Below are 15,285 nucleotides of genomic sequence, written 5' to 3' on the forward strand. Positions count from 1 at the left end.
ACAAATAATGAAAAACAGTAAAAATATAAAGTAGGAAAGATTTATTTGATGATGCAGGGGTATAGGACTGGGAGAAATAAAAATAAATCAGAGTATGGGACATTTAAAGGATTTCAATATTTACTTATAATGACAACTTGGAAGAACTGCTTTTACAATTTTGTGAATTTAAACTGTAAATTTGTATGTAGTATGTATATTTGCCAATAAAATGGAGGTATGCAATGTTCTATATGAAAACTGATCTTCTGCAGTGAGTAGAAGGTGTTTGCAAAGAGTTTGGAGAATTGAGAAGGCAAATCATAAACTTGACAATTTATGGTACCATAACATGGTATCATATTGATTCCAGAAATCTATTAGGGGTAACTTAGCCCCTTTCAAATGAATATCCATCGTTTTTACTTCATCATCTCCTTTTGCTCTCTTGGTGGCATCTGATTGTACAGGAGAATGTTGCTTCTGTGAATTCTTGGAAGGAAAAATGGGGATCACATAACAAGTCTACATTCTCTGGACCCTCTTGGGTCTTTTCTATGCAGTTATATGGTTGGTTTGCTTTTCAGGATTGGTAGTTGCTAAAGTCTATGTGACTATGACCTATAGTTTGGGTACCAATGACCCTGATCTAAACTATTTGTCTGCATAGTGCTTGTTTTGTCTCATCCCTAGTTCTGGTAGCATCTCTTCATCTTCTCCCTGGAGCATACAAGAACCTTCATACCTTCCTAGAAAGCGTGGGGAGCCTGGAGCTCTAACTCAACTCATTCACTGAGCCACCTTCTCCTTCCTGTACCTCTACTGTATGTCGTATGTGGACACTCCTCCAACAACACACAAGGAGGCATACCATTAGCATGTTTCAGAACTCCCCATATTTACCCAGGACTTTGCATAATGTTCTGGTCCTCCCCATAATGGGAAAGTAAAAGACTTTTGCATCTGGCCTTTCGATCTTGTCCACATCTCTCCTTTACTCCTCAATCATCAGGATTTCCTCTTCCAATTCTGTAAGATTTTTCTTGAGTCATGTCCTCCTTCCTAAGGAGTTTTCCCTCTCCTCTTGAATAATGTTATGCAGCCAGAATAACTGCTGGAAAACATGGGAAAGGATGTGAAAACATATCCAGGCACTATTTCAGTAATATTATCCCTGTGGTAGACATTATATATAGATTCTGTTGTGAAAGGTTGTGCAAAACCCTTTCTTATTAAGGCTTTCATGTCCCATCCACTGCTCTTCCTCCTTCTGGACCCCCCTCTTCCCTCAGTCTCAGTTGCCCTTGTACATTGAGCAACTAAGCCCTAAGGTCACATTATCTTTCTCCCCCTACTTGCGCCATCACCCTGGCCTCTGGATTCTTCACCCTTCTGTATCAAATGACTTTCACTTAAGTACAGATTATTTCACATTTGAAATTACAAACTCCTGATTCACAGTCTTGGACAACGAACTCTCTTAACATGATCAGCTTTCTGCTTTTCATGATCACTCTTCATACACTGTTTCTTCTGCAGGCTTTGTATCTTCTACTCCCTCCTTCCCTGTCAGCTTCCTCCTGTCTCTTTCCTTTTTCTTTCTTCTTAAATTCCATGAAACATATCTTCCATACTTTCTTGAAAGTATTCCCCATAATTTCTTATTCCATTTTACTAGCCTTACAAAAATCTCAATTTGAATCAGTCTAGTTCAATTTTTTTTTGCCCCAAAACCTAGATTCTTCAGAGCCAGTTGTAGAGTTTAGTGTGTAGTAAGTGCCTAATATTCACTGAAGGACTAAAAATCAGTGGCGTACATATTGAGTCATATATAAGATCATCAAATTAGGGCAGGGCGTATGTACATTTTAGACTCTGGGACTTTGGGCATGCTAATAAACTCCCGAGTTTTGGGCTCTTCACCTTCAAAACAATTAACAGCAGTCTGTTTGTGTGTGTATGGTACTGGGGGTGGAATCTGTGCGTTGTCTACCTCTTGGCTACAATCCCAGGCCTATTTTTTAAAATTTTTTGTTTGGAAACGGGGTCTCGCTAAGTTGCAGAGAGCCTCGCTAAATTGCTGAGTCTGGCTTCAAATTTGCAATCCTCCTGTCTTGGCCTCCCAAAAATTGGGTTAACAAGCATGTGCCACCACACCCAACAATAGACAATAGTCCCCTTTAGGAAAAGATCCAAAGCATGTGAATCTGAAGCACTTGATAAAGGCCTGGAACCTGGTGCTCTTCAAGGCTAGTTAACCAAGGTATAGTGGCTGAAGCAAAATGATCAGAGGCCAAGATTTTTTTTTTTTTTTTACTGTGGTTTATTTGAGTTCCTCTACCATGTTGCCTGCTAGTTCAAATGACAATATTGGCTTAGCTGGTGGGAGGAGATGGAAGCGAGGAGCCTGAAGTTAAATGGGTATGATATTGCAATGAGCAGTAGAAGACATCTTTCAGAGGTTAATAGAATATTTGTAGTATTTCAGTGGTAATATTTTGCTTAGTGCCTATTTTTGAGCACAAACTCTTACTGCTACTGTGCACATGAATTCATAGAAAAATATGGAATCATTCTAACATTTGACAAGATTACACCTTAGATTTTACATGGGTTGCTTGATCATCCCCACATTTCGTTTTTTTAAATTTTTTATTGGTGCACTGTAGTCATACATCTACTCTCTCAATAAGACCCCACATCTCTTGATCACCGTTCTTCTTTCTCTTATTTATTCCCCAGGTTTCTTTCCTATACATAGGTCCTCTGTGTGCCATGAAAGTTCAGATATGCTCTGTATTCAAGGCCTCAGCAAAGATAAAAAACAAAAGGTACAAAAGGGACACTATCGCCCACACGCCAATGCCATCTTTCTCACCATATTCTTCAGCAGTCTCTTTTATATATACTTTTATTGGTGCATTGTAGTCTCACATCATAACGTATCTCAGAGTGACAGTGACATACATACACATAGCACTTGGAAAGCTCTTCCCTGGCTCTCTTCTCTTCCCCCTACATGATTTTAAGATTGATGTTTGTATTTTCACATATGCACGTAATGTCAATGGAAGCCTTTTCTTCATTAATTCTCCCTTCCCCCAACAAGTCTTCAGATATCCTGGGAAATCTTTAAATATTTCATAACCCACAGATTTAGAGTGCATGGGACATATATTTTCCCCTGTGGTACTAATCCCAGTTATGGTGTCCAGCCTACAGACAGCCCTACAGTGTGTGTGCATGAGGTGTGATTGAACAAACTTCAGAGATAGGTAGTTTTAAATGAAAGCCAAATATCCATGGAAGTGTGATGAACATTTTTTGTTCCAATTTATCATTTCTGGAATTATCTCTCCTTTGAATTCTGCCAAAAACTCACTAGCCAAAATGTTCATTGAATCTTTTAAAGGTATTTTATGAATCAGTATTGCTTTCTTCCTTCCATATTTTCTGATTCCCTTTTATATTATGCTATAGGGAGGAGGACCAATGTGAAAATGCCAAAATAGTGTTAAGCACTTTTATATATTAAATAACTTGATCCCTAAAGTAATAACCCAAGAGGGATTCTATCTACCCAATTTGTAGGTGAGAAAACTGAAGTGCAAAGAGGTTAAATAAATTTTCCAAGCTATTAAGTGGCGAGAACCAAGATTTAAAAAATATATTTTAGAACCACAATCTTAAGAGACTACAACTTACATAAATTCACATAAAATTTAAACTTGATTTAAAATATTCACGCCAGTACTATGCTGTGATTGCAAATTAGAAATTAGCTAATGTTACATATTTGACTTTTTATAATTAAAATAATTGCTTGGAAATGATGTAAATAAAATTATTCAAGTATTTCAACAAAGTTGCAAAATGTCTGAGTGCCATCGGAGGAAATTAAAATACATTTCAGTAATGGGTGTTGGGAAATATAAGAAGAGACACAAGTCAACAAAAAGCAACAGGCTTTATTTAGGGCAAAAGCCTGGGAGGGATCAACAGAATGGGGAGAGAACCACCAGAGTCAGAAGCCCACTCCCTCACAGACTGAAGGCTTTTTATAGGCTTGGGAATGAGGGCGGGGTATGTAAATGACTGTGTTAGTCACTGATTGATAGGTTAGGAGCGGGGTAGAGGCAGGAGAGTCGCTGTGTTGACTGCTGATTGTTAAGTTTTAATTCATAGCATATTTGGTAAAGTCCTTGGCTGGGAGGCAGAGTGACATTAAGGGCACTGTTCTTTTGTGCCCACAGAGTTCACACTGTTTCTTCAGTTCTGGGTCTGGGTGGCCTCTGGCCAAATTCCAAGCTCCCACAATGGGAATGAGAGAGGGAGTCATCAGTATCTCTGTAGAGTCTGTAGAGAACTTTTAAAGAAGCCAGGATTAGTCTGTCTGATCCTTGTGCTTATACACAGTGTTATAAGCTGTGCTCTGCTATTATACTCAGGTATGAGTTAGAGGACCACACTTTGAACTTCATCATTGGTATCCATCTAAAAGGTTGCCTTTCTAGGAAGGCAGATGAGTGCTGTATCCCTTTCTGAGCTTCTCAGAGTCAAGAGTTCTTGAAAAGAGCTGCCTCACTCTGAGTCACTTTTCTATATGTCTGGAAACTTTTGTTGGGTTGGACACATTATGTATCTCATGCTTTCACCAGTATTTACTTATGACTTAATTTTTATATCTCATTTATCATTTTCACATTTGTTGGTATCTCGTGCTGATGGCCCAACCACAAACACATTTGATATATTTATATAAAAACTCATAAATTTATGTTTTTATAATTTTAGAAAAATACATAAATGCATATGTATAATCATGTACATACACAAATGATTTGTGTGTGTGGGGGGGGGAGGTACTGGGGTTGAAACCCAGGGGCATTCTACCTCCAAGCTACACCCCTAGCCCTATGTTTTGTTCTTTATTTTTTGAAGCAGGGTGTCACTGAGTTGCGGAGGACCTCCCTAAGTAGCTGAGGCTGTCCGCGAACTGTGATCCTCCGGTCTCAGCCTCCCGAATGCTGGGATTACAAGTGTGCGACACCACGCACGGTTCACCTCAGCTTCTTAGTGAGGAGCTTCACAACTTAGTGAGCCCTGTTTCAAAATAAAGGGAAAAAAATGGGGCTAGGGGTGTACCTCAGAGGTAGAATGCTGCTAGGTTCCATTTTTACTTCCAAAAATAAATGAATGAATGAATAAATAAATATTTCTGAATGAAAGAATGACTACTACAAAAGTTTATATAGTTTATGTATTTTCTTCCCAAGGACATTTGTTTCTTAAGTTACACCATTAAAATGTGACAATGAATATCCTCTTATGTTGTCTACATCTATCTATCTATCTATCTATATGTGACTAAGGTAGATTCTGATATAAGAAATCCTTGGACCAATGTTATGCACATTTAAAATTATTTAATAGACAAGATAAAATAGCCCTCCACAAAGGATATACCAATTTATGCACTTAAATATGAGAGTACTTCTTTCTTTCCTTATATTTTTAGTGTGTGTGTGTGTGTGTGTGTGTGTGTGTGTGTGTGTGTGTGTGTTTGTGGGGCTGGAGATTGAACCTAGGATCTCAGCACACACCAGGCAACAAAGTGCTAGACTCCAGAGACAGCTCCACAACCCTTGTTTTCTTTCATTCTATCTTAAGATTTGTTCATTTTTTTTTAGAAGTTAGGTCACTTTTCTTTTCTCCTTGATTTATGAGCCAACTTGATGAAAAAGCCCAGTATTAATTTGAATAATAGAGAAGATGGGAGCATCCTTTTTTTATATCTAGCTGTAGATTTCACTCATAAATGTGATCATTGTTCTTGATTATTTTCCCCCTTTATCCCATTTTTAATTCACAAGTAGTAATTATATGTATTAATAGGACATGTTCTGCTGCTGTGACACATGCATACATTGTTGAATGATTAAATCAGGCTAATTTAAAGCATTTATCATCTCAGTACTTACCATTTGTTTGTAGTGAGAGAGAACATTTAAAATCGAGTCTTAGCTGGGTGTGGTGGTGCATGCTTGTAATCCCAGCACTTGGGAGGCTGAGAAAGGAGGATAGCACAGGTTTGAAGCCAGCCTCACCTACTTAGTGAGGCTCTCAGCAACTTAGTGAGACCCTTCATTAAAATAAAATATAAAATAGGTCAGGGATGTAGCCCGGAGGTAGAGGCCCCTGGGTTCCATCCCCAGGACCACACACAAAATAAAAAAAAATAAATAAACAAACAAATAAATAAAATAAAATAGAGTCTTAGCAGTTGTGGAATATACATGCATTATTATTAACTATAGTCACTATGCTAAACAATTCATTTGGCTTCCATTTATCAAATCAAGAATATTTCCTAGTTTGCTATGTATTTTTAGTATGCTATGCATTTTGTTTTAATAAAAAATGGCTGTTGGAAATTCTTATTTTTAACTAGAGGCCTTCCTGCTGTTTTCTCCTCCTTTTGTCAATTAATAGATAGTGAATTGTATGAAGCGTTATTGCATTCCTGAAATAAATTACCTGCTTGTCAATATGGAATCAGTTTGCTGTTATTTTAATCTGTTATTTTTATAACATATTTGTAAGATTGGTTTTTTTGTCTTTCTTCCCTTTCTCTCTGGTATGTGAGTTAATTTAGTATTATAAAGTGACTTTGGTAATATTTTAATTTTGTTTCTATGGCATAGAACAGTTTATATAATCTAGGAATTATCTCCTTAAAGTAATGTAGAAATTTACACATTAAACTACTTTAACTATTTTTGGGAAAATAGTTCCCAAAATATTTCCATCTTTTCTTTTTTTCTGGGGGGGATCTTTTAAGGTGTCTAATGAGTTTTGTGCTGATTTTGATAACATGTTTTCCTAAAGAGACGTTTTAACCTAGATTTAAAAATTTATTGCATAAAGCTTTTTAAAATGTTCTTTTATAGATCTTAAAAACCTTCCCTATTTTAACAATGTCCTCATTTTTATTCCTTATTTATATCTTTTCCCTCTTTTAACATTTAGACTTGTTCAATCACCTGGATTTTATGTAAATAGCCTTAGTTTAAAGTGTTGGCAATAATTTAATTAAGAAAAACTTATAATATTGACCATGAAGAACATTAACATTAGCCAAATTTGAACTGATTGTGATTGAAAATTAAATTCCTCCTTTCTATTCTTCTAATGGGAGAACCTTACATTTTAATACATATTTAAATCTCTACTGTACTTTCAATGACACTAAATATTCAGTAGCTATGTTCTCCTCAGAACAATAGCAGAACCCTAGAACATTGTAATTTCCTTTTCCCTTTCTTTCTTTGACATTTGTCATGTTGATAGCTCCTATGATTTAAATTCTAAATTGTCACTGCAAGTTTTTTTAATGAAGCATGTTATCACTAGGTTACTGATAGTCTTGTTACATTGCTGAGGCTGTCCTTGAACTTGTGATCCTCCTGTCTCCGCCTCCTAAGTACTAGGATTTGGGGCATGTGCCAACACATCCAGCTTGTTTAATTCTAATATAAGTTGACTTGTGTTGCTTATCTTTCTTTAGAAGATATCTCCTTGATTGTGAAGGCTAATGCTTTCATTAAAGACATACTCTGTTACAATTTGTCAAAAGATTTTCTCCACTCTGCTTTATCTAGTCTCTGTTTCAGAAACAAAAATTGCATATATATATACACACACACACATATATATATCATATATATAGTATTCTAGGCCTCTATGTCGGTCTGTCTGTCCCTCTCATCTTTTGTGATTTATTTCTGGTATACAACTCCTCTTAGCCTCTAGGCTGCCTCTACTTTTCTAATTGGCAGCATGTCCCCTAAAGCTCTTGGAGTTACTCCTCTTCTTTCAAAAGGAAGGATTTTTTTTGCATTTTACATTCTGTAATTGATTGATTGATTGATTGATTGATTGATTTGTGGGTCTGAGGATGGAACTCAGAGGCATTTGACCTCTGAGCTACACCCCCTGCTCTATTTTTTATTCTTTATTTTTTTGAAACAGGGTCTCACTAAGTTGCAGAGGCCTCACTAAGTAGCTGAGGCTGTCCTTTGGTCTCAGCCCCCCAAATGCTCCACCACGCGCATTACAAGAGTGTGCCACCATGCACGGCTTACATTCTGTAATTTAAATGTATCTCTACTATGGGTTTGTGGAGAGAGGGATGCTTTGATGAGGTCTTATTCTGTCATCTTGATCCCATCCATTCCTTAGCAGGTTAAGTAACAGAGATAACTTTTCTTTCGTAAACATAAACATCAGAGCTGAATGAAGGAATAATCATTTCTGAAAAATTTTAAAAGTACAATTCTTAGCCATCTTCCTGTTACCGTTTACTTGTGATCTCTCCCCGTCCCTAAGTTTAGCTCCTTTTGACTTTCAGAGTCTATAAGCAATTTGGCCTAAAATTAAGTGTGCATTTTGCTAGATTGAAATTTGTCATGAAAACCTCCACTTGACTGAGTTCCCATTTCTCAAGGAGATGTGCTCACATAACCAAAACATACTATTAGAAAAATTACTCTTTCTTAATTTTCATTGAGATTTTCATACATGGATGATAAATGTTAAGAAACTAGACTTTATAGACAAAAGATATGAAGCTTTATGAGTAATGGAGTTATTTGGATACTGTAGCTGTCAGCTGTGGTTTTGGAGGCTGTAGGCTTTCCATCACATAAGCCAGAGTCTAGTAAAAGCTGGGATCCGTCCTTGGCTTGATCTTTTAGCACTTGGCTGAAAAGTACCCATTGAATTAAACAGTGGCATACGGGGATGCTCTGTCTTAAAGTATTAGGAGCATAATACATCAACAGAGACTCTGCCACTCATTTCCTGGGATTAAAAGTAATGTTCAACTCAGCCAGTTGCTTGTTGCAATTCAACAGACTCGAAGCCATTTTACATGTATTTTTCCTTTTAACCTCTCTCTCAAAGTTTGCCATAATAAAATTATAGTGATTTCAATTTTGGTAAGAGACATTAAAATCTGTACTCTGAAACAGTAAAGATAGCATTATCTTGCACTTTCGTCAGCTTTTAGATGTTAAAACAATAACAAAGGAGGGATTTTAAAATGCTAGTCCTGAACCTCAGTCATATTTTTTCCCTTTTAAATATATGGTACACAATTCTTTGTGTATTCCAACTCTGCTTCTATATTGCATGTATCTTCACATATTTTATTATATCACAATTTTGTGGAGGGGTACTAAGGACTGAATCCAGAGATATTCTACCTCTGATCTACAGCCCCAGCCCTATTTTAATTTTTTATATTGAAACAGTTTATCAACTTTTATTGATACTTAGAAAACTATATGCTTGTAAACCATTTCTTTGTAGTGAGAATTTGGAATGTGTTAAAAGAAAAAAATGGTATGTAAATATAAAGAACTGTGAACTTGAAAATTTTAAATTCAGTACTGCCAAAAGTAATGTTTGATCATTTCCCATGCATGGATAATACTTATTTAATAATTTTAAGATGTAGTTTAACTTGGAAGGTAAAGGAGAAGCTAAGATGTAAAATTACCATTTTAGAATTTTAAACATCACCTTCTTCCATTACCTTATGGATTAATAACTGTAATGATATTTTGGGTCATTCGTTGGTGAGCTTCATTTCTACTCACTGAGCTTATACTGTTCCTAAGAGAAGGGGTCTTTCTTTTGCTCCTCTCCTATAGAAATAATTCTAATGTTTTTCAGAGTGCTCAGTGAAGAGAGAGACTACCTGTAGCATTAAAATCACTGCATACCCCTGTACACTTGCAAGTGTGCGCCTCGTGCTGTGAACGGACATGGCCGGAATCTATTTAACAGTTGCATTTTATAGACATGTGGAATAATGAGTTCAACATGAGATTAAGAGAAATGGGCTGGCTCAGTTTTTACATCCTAAATAATTCAGAATAATTTGGGAAATGCCATTCACTTCAACGTAACGAGAAGCTTAAAAGAAATGTGTTTTTACAACTTTTGTATTGCATCACAGTATAATATTGTAAGCAGCTATCCTGTTAGATCTGTGTCAATAACTGAAGGGCTACTGTTCCAGGGAGTGTGTGAAGCTCAAGTCCTGGCCTTGGAGATGCTAACAGTCTAATATGGAACCTTTATTTACCAGGTGACTTTATCTGAAAGGATTTTGTAATGGTTTACTTTCTTAGCAGAGTTGACTTAGGCATCTCAAACTGGGTCTTTGTCTCCTGTTTAAAAAGAAAAAAACTACTCAGAGTTTTTCTTTCCAAAGAAATGAGAAAAGGAGAGAAAGGTTTGGTTTCAATGATTACAATAAATTGGGCACTTATAAATTTATGTATCTTGATATAAAATGTTTCTCTACATCTATCTATCATCTATGGATCTATCATTTCATAGTAATAGTAGCCCTGTGAAATCCTAGAAAGGACTGTAAATGCCTTAAGATTGGTTAACACTAGCTGAGTGGCAGTAGGGTATCTCAGTGTAACCTCTTGGGACAACCCTGGAGAGTTGTAGTGAATGGTGCCCCCTAGAGCACAGCCTTGGTATAAATAGCCCCCATTTGGAATACTGCAACACAAGCGCCTTCTCAGAGGGGTAAACTTGTATAATTTCCTTGAAATCTACTTTGTACCCTCTATTATGCTTAGTCATAGGATGGAATTAATGGTGTGTATTGACCTAAGAACTCAGAGTAGACTAACAGATAGTACTGGGGAAAGGAGTTAGGCCAAGTTAGGGTTCAGAGGGTTCTCAGCCCAGTAACCATCTCATTTATAAGCAACCCTGACTGAGCCACTTGTAAAAATGAGCCCTGTAACCATAGCAACACTGGGACCACTTCTGCAGATCTTAGCTGTCTCTGCCAATCAGCTCGGGCCCTGAGCCATCAAATCCATTTACAAAAAAGCCAGATGCTACATACTCAAGGATGCACAAGCCGTACACGGATATGCCAGACGGAGAGGGGAAGTAAAATTTTCTGTGAAAGTGATTTTTTTCTTGATATAGTAGATATAACAATTATAGAGCACAACTATGCTACTTTGTGTCAAAGGTCAGTTAATCCAACAAATCCTGACTCCCTTTACTAATCAATTGCCTATCTCTAAGATCTCCTGAAGAACTTTATTTTTTACACCTAAGGTGGGACACCTGGAGCACTGATTTTGTTGTTGTTGTTGTTGGTTGTTGTTGCAGCAGTGCAACAACACAAGCGTGCATGTGCATATGCATATTTTATATGTCTTCTCCAGGTTTTGCGTGTTCTAAGGGCAGAGAATGTGCTATTTATCCTTGTATCCTTTGTGTCTGCCTCTAGGTCTGGTGTTCAGTTAAGAAATTCATAAGTGCTGTCTGTACTGCTGAGTGTAATCAGGGATGGCTGAGTTTAAAGATAAAACTACACCTGACTAACTTTCGTTGGTTGGGTGGGTCAGGTGGTGGTCATTTCAAAACAGGGAGTATAAGAGAGAATTCAGAGCAGTACTGAGGTCACGAACAGTGCTGAAACAGAGCTGTCACCTTGATGTGTGTATAGTTTGTAAGCAAAAGTATTAGAAATCAGCTTTCATAAAGGGTACCAGAATGTTTCCCCAAATCCATATATATGGTTGTAGTTTACTAATGGAATAAGAATATTCCCTAGACATCACAGTTCTTGAAAAAGAGTACGTTTTTAAATGATAATTTTAATAGAAGAGTATCAGGCAATAATTTACCAAATAATGGTGAAAATGTCTTAGTTTTTAAAACTAACTCAAGAAAATTACAGGCTCCATATGAAGAAACATTCTAAAAGCACTAGACAAGTATTGTTGTACCTTAAAAAGAAAAATAAAACTAAGTGCAATAGGTCAAATTCTTTTACTTTTTTAGAGATTCAAATAAGTCCGCCTAAATAACCTAGTTAAAATCAGATTTTAAGTGACCTATGAAAGGTCTTATCTTTAATACCTATGCTTCTCCAGCTCTATCATGTTCTTTTTTTAAGGTTAGAATATAAATATGTACAGATGATTGAAAGTTTGGTAAAATGAGCACTCCAAAATTCTAAATACGGTTATTTCTATGGAACAGCCAACTGTTCTGTTAAAATCCTAGGCGGACTGACCTAGATCTATAGACTGAAAGGTTTGCTGAGACACGCGCGGCTGTGTAAATCTCTGAGATGTGGGTTATTTAAACAGATGGTTAACTGTGACACAGTGAGATCTTCATGGAAATTGGCAGAGACCGGAACTCAAAAGGAAGCAGGTTCAAGAGGAAACAATCTCACTGTGGACCTCTGAGGATTTTAATTAAAACACAGAAGAAAATTGTGCATGCTTGAATATACTTCTTCAGAATATTAATTGAATCTGAGTATTGAATGGATTGTTGCTATGATACCAACAGTAGGTGGGGGAGGGTTTTAAAATATTCTTTATATGTTGCTAAGTTGGCCCTGCCATTTGTATATTCTCAAATAAGTTGTGGAAGGAAAAAGTAAGAAGGGAGCCATGGATCTGGGTTATTATTGGTGTTGGCAAGTCAAGTCAGAGAGAAGTGTTTTTTCTTTGTTTTCTGTAGCAGTATTCTATGGCCAAGATATTTGTTTGGTAGGTGTTAAAGACAATTAAAGCAGTATCGGTGGCTTCCAGATCTACAGATATGGAAATCTAAAAATTCCTGTTGATGACTTAGTGGACAGTTCTGTAGTCTTATTCTGGATCCCACTCCTGGGACCTTAGCTGAAGCTTGCTACTCCAGTCCTGCCAATGATTCTGCAAAATCCTACTTTTCTATATTGTTTTAGCTTAAAATAACTAGAGTAATTTCCCTTTCCTATAACTCAACCTTAACTGATACGGTTCATAGGACAAAATGTGGCTGATCCCTCTTCCTAATCCGCAGTGACTCTAACATCATCCTTGGGTCCATGGTAAAGTGCAAGGCACACATCTCATTCATCTTTCTGTAAAAGAAGAAGATAACAACAACATTTCAGGAAAAGGAGTTAAGCCTGTTCATTATGTAACCCAGAGAGATCACTTTCCAAAATTACGAGATTATTGAGAAAGAGAAGAGTAAAACATTAGTTCGGAGAAATAAAGTTGATAAAGGGTGTGTGTGTGTGTGGGGGGGGTACCAGAGAGGGAACCCAGGGGCATTCTACCTCTGAGCTACATCCCCAGTCCTAATTTTTATTCTTTAATTTGAAACAGGGTCTCACTAAGTTGCAGAGGGCCTAAGTAGCTGAGGTTGGCCACAGACCTGCTATCCTCCTGTCTCAGCCTCCCAATACTGGAATTACACGGATGTGCCACTGTTCCCAGCTTACTTTACTTTTTTTTGAAGACTAAAGTGAAAGTTGAAAAGTTCCACCTAGCCAGGCGTGGTGGCACACGCTTGTAATCCCCATGCTTGGGAGGCGGAGACAGGAGGATCATGCAGGTTCGAAGCCAGCCTCGAAGCCAGCCTCTCTGGTTTTAAGAGACCCTGTTTCCAAATAAAAAAGTATAAAATAGGTCTGGGAGTGTAGTCCGGAGGTAGAAGGGTTTCCAGGAACCCCAGTACCACCAAAAGAAAAAAGAAGAAAAAAAAGAAAAAAGAGAAAAGTTCCACCTAGAAAGTAAAAAAGACTGATAGTGCCATTAATCGCTGATAATTAACCACTGAGAAATATTTGCTTATGCAGTATTGGCTTTGGGTTAATTTTTCTTTTATTTTTTGCGGGTCTTGGGATGGAACCCAGGGGCATTCGACCTCCGAGCTACACCCCTGGCCCTATTTTTTATTCTTTATTTTGAAACACAGTCTCACTACGTTACAGAGGGCCTCACTAAGTAGCTTAGGCTCTCTGTGAACTGCGATCCTCTGGTCTCAGCTTCCCAAATGCTGGGATTATAAGCATGTGCCATCATGCCTGGCTAATTTGTCTAGGAATATGATGCCTAAAAATATCAGAAATGTAAGGATATCTTTTTTATGTTAGAGATGGAAAGTTATGAATGATTTAGTTAAATCACATTTTTCTATGACCCTGATTTTCTGACCTCTGCCTGGCCCAGTTAACACTTACCTTTTTCTGCTTACTTCTAGTTCATTTTAATATTTTAGTGTCCATGTATGTATAGTCACAGAAATGCAGGTTATCATTTTATGTGAGCTCTCTCTCTATATGATATCATAATGCATGTATATTTTGTAACCTCTTTTTCAACAATATACTTTTGAGATCTATCCTCACTCAATGCTGCTTTAATTAATTTAAAATTAGTTAAGATATTCCTCACACCTCTTCACATTCAGAGTAAAATTATCCTCAAATCAGTGCTTAATTCAATTGCTGACACTTGTCTTTTTCCAAAGAGTATCATCTTCTCTACTATCAAAAGTATTGAAGGAGCGCTTCTTCAGAGAATGCTCTAATAATTGTTCCAAGCTTCTGATACATAGTGCATCCGTTTGGAGACTCTCCCTCTCTTGATCTGTCCAGAGACATGAATAGATAGTTTTCAGATAACAGTCAGAATTCATACCTATTCTTCAAATAGTTCTTATATGGCTTGTTGAATTCACTGTTACAGGGCTGTAATCACATCAGTGTGATTACAGTGTGCCATCAGGAATAATAAAAAGTGTGCGCGCGCGCGCGTGTGTGTGTGTGTGTGTGTGTGTGTGTGTGTGTGCAAGTTACTGGGGATTGAACCCAGGGTCATTCTTCCACTGAATTACACCCCAAACTATACCATTTTTTATTTTGAAACAGTCTTGCTAAGTTACCATGCACTGTCCTCAAATCTGTGATTCTCCTGGCTCAACCTCCCAAGTACTGAGATTACACATGTGCTCCACCATGCTTGACTAAGTCTTTGAATTTTTTTCTCCGTATTGGGGATTGAACCCATGAGAAGCCCTATTTATTATTGTTATTATTATTATTATTTAATTTGAAACAGTTGCAAAGGGCCTCACTAAGTAGCTGAGATGAACCTGCCATCCTCCTGTTTCATCCTTCCAAGTTACTGGGATTACAAGTGTGTGCAACTATGCCTGGCTGTTTTTTTGCTTTTTTTTTTTTTTTTTTTTTGCAGGTTTGGGGATGGAACCCGGGGCATTTGACCTCTGAGCTACACCAAAACCCCTATTTTTTATTCTTTTATTTTGAAACAGTGTCTCACTAAGTTGCAGAGGGCCTCACTAAGTAGCTGAGTCTGTCCGTGAACCTCTATCCTCCGGTCTCAGCCTCCCGAATGCTGGGATTGCAAGTGTGCGCCACCACACCCAGCTAGATTTTTGCATTCTTAA

General features: G+C 37.3%; 1 protein-coding gene across 1 annotated transcript in view; it reads left to right on the top strand.

Moving 5' to 3' along the window:
- The window catches only part of CAMK4 (calcium/calmodulin dependent protein kinase IV), a gene marked incomplete at its 3' end in the record, with an annotated part of 242,041 nt that overhangs the window by 53,099 nt on the left and 173,657 nt on the right, over positions 1 to 15,285 (top strand). The window lies entirely within an intron of this gene.

The sequence above is a fragment of the Muscardinus avellanarius genome, assembly GCF_963383645.1.
Source record: "Muscardinus avellanarius genome assembly, chromosome: 1".
Lineage (NCBI taxonomy): Eukaryota > Metazoa > Chordata > Mammalia > Rodentia > Gliridae > Muscardinus > Muscardinus avellanarius.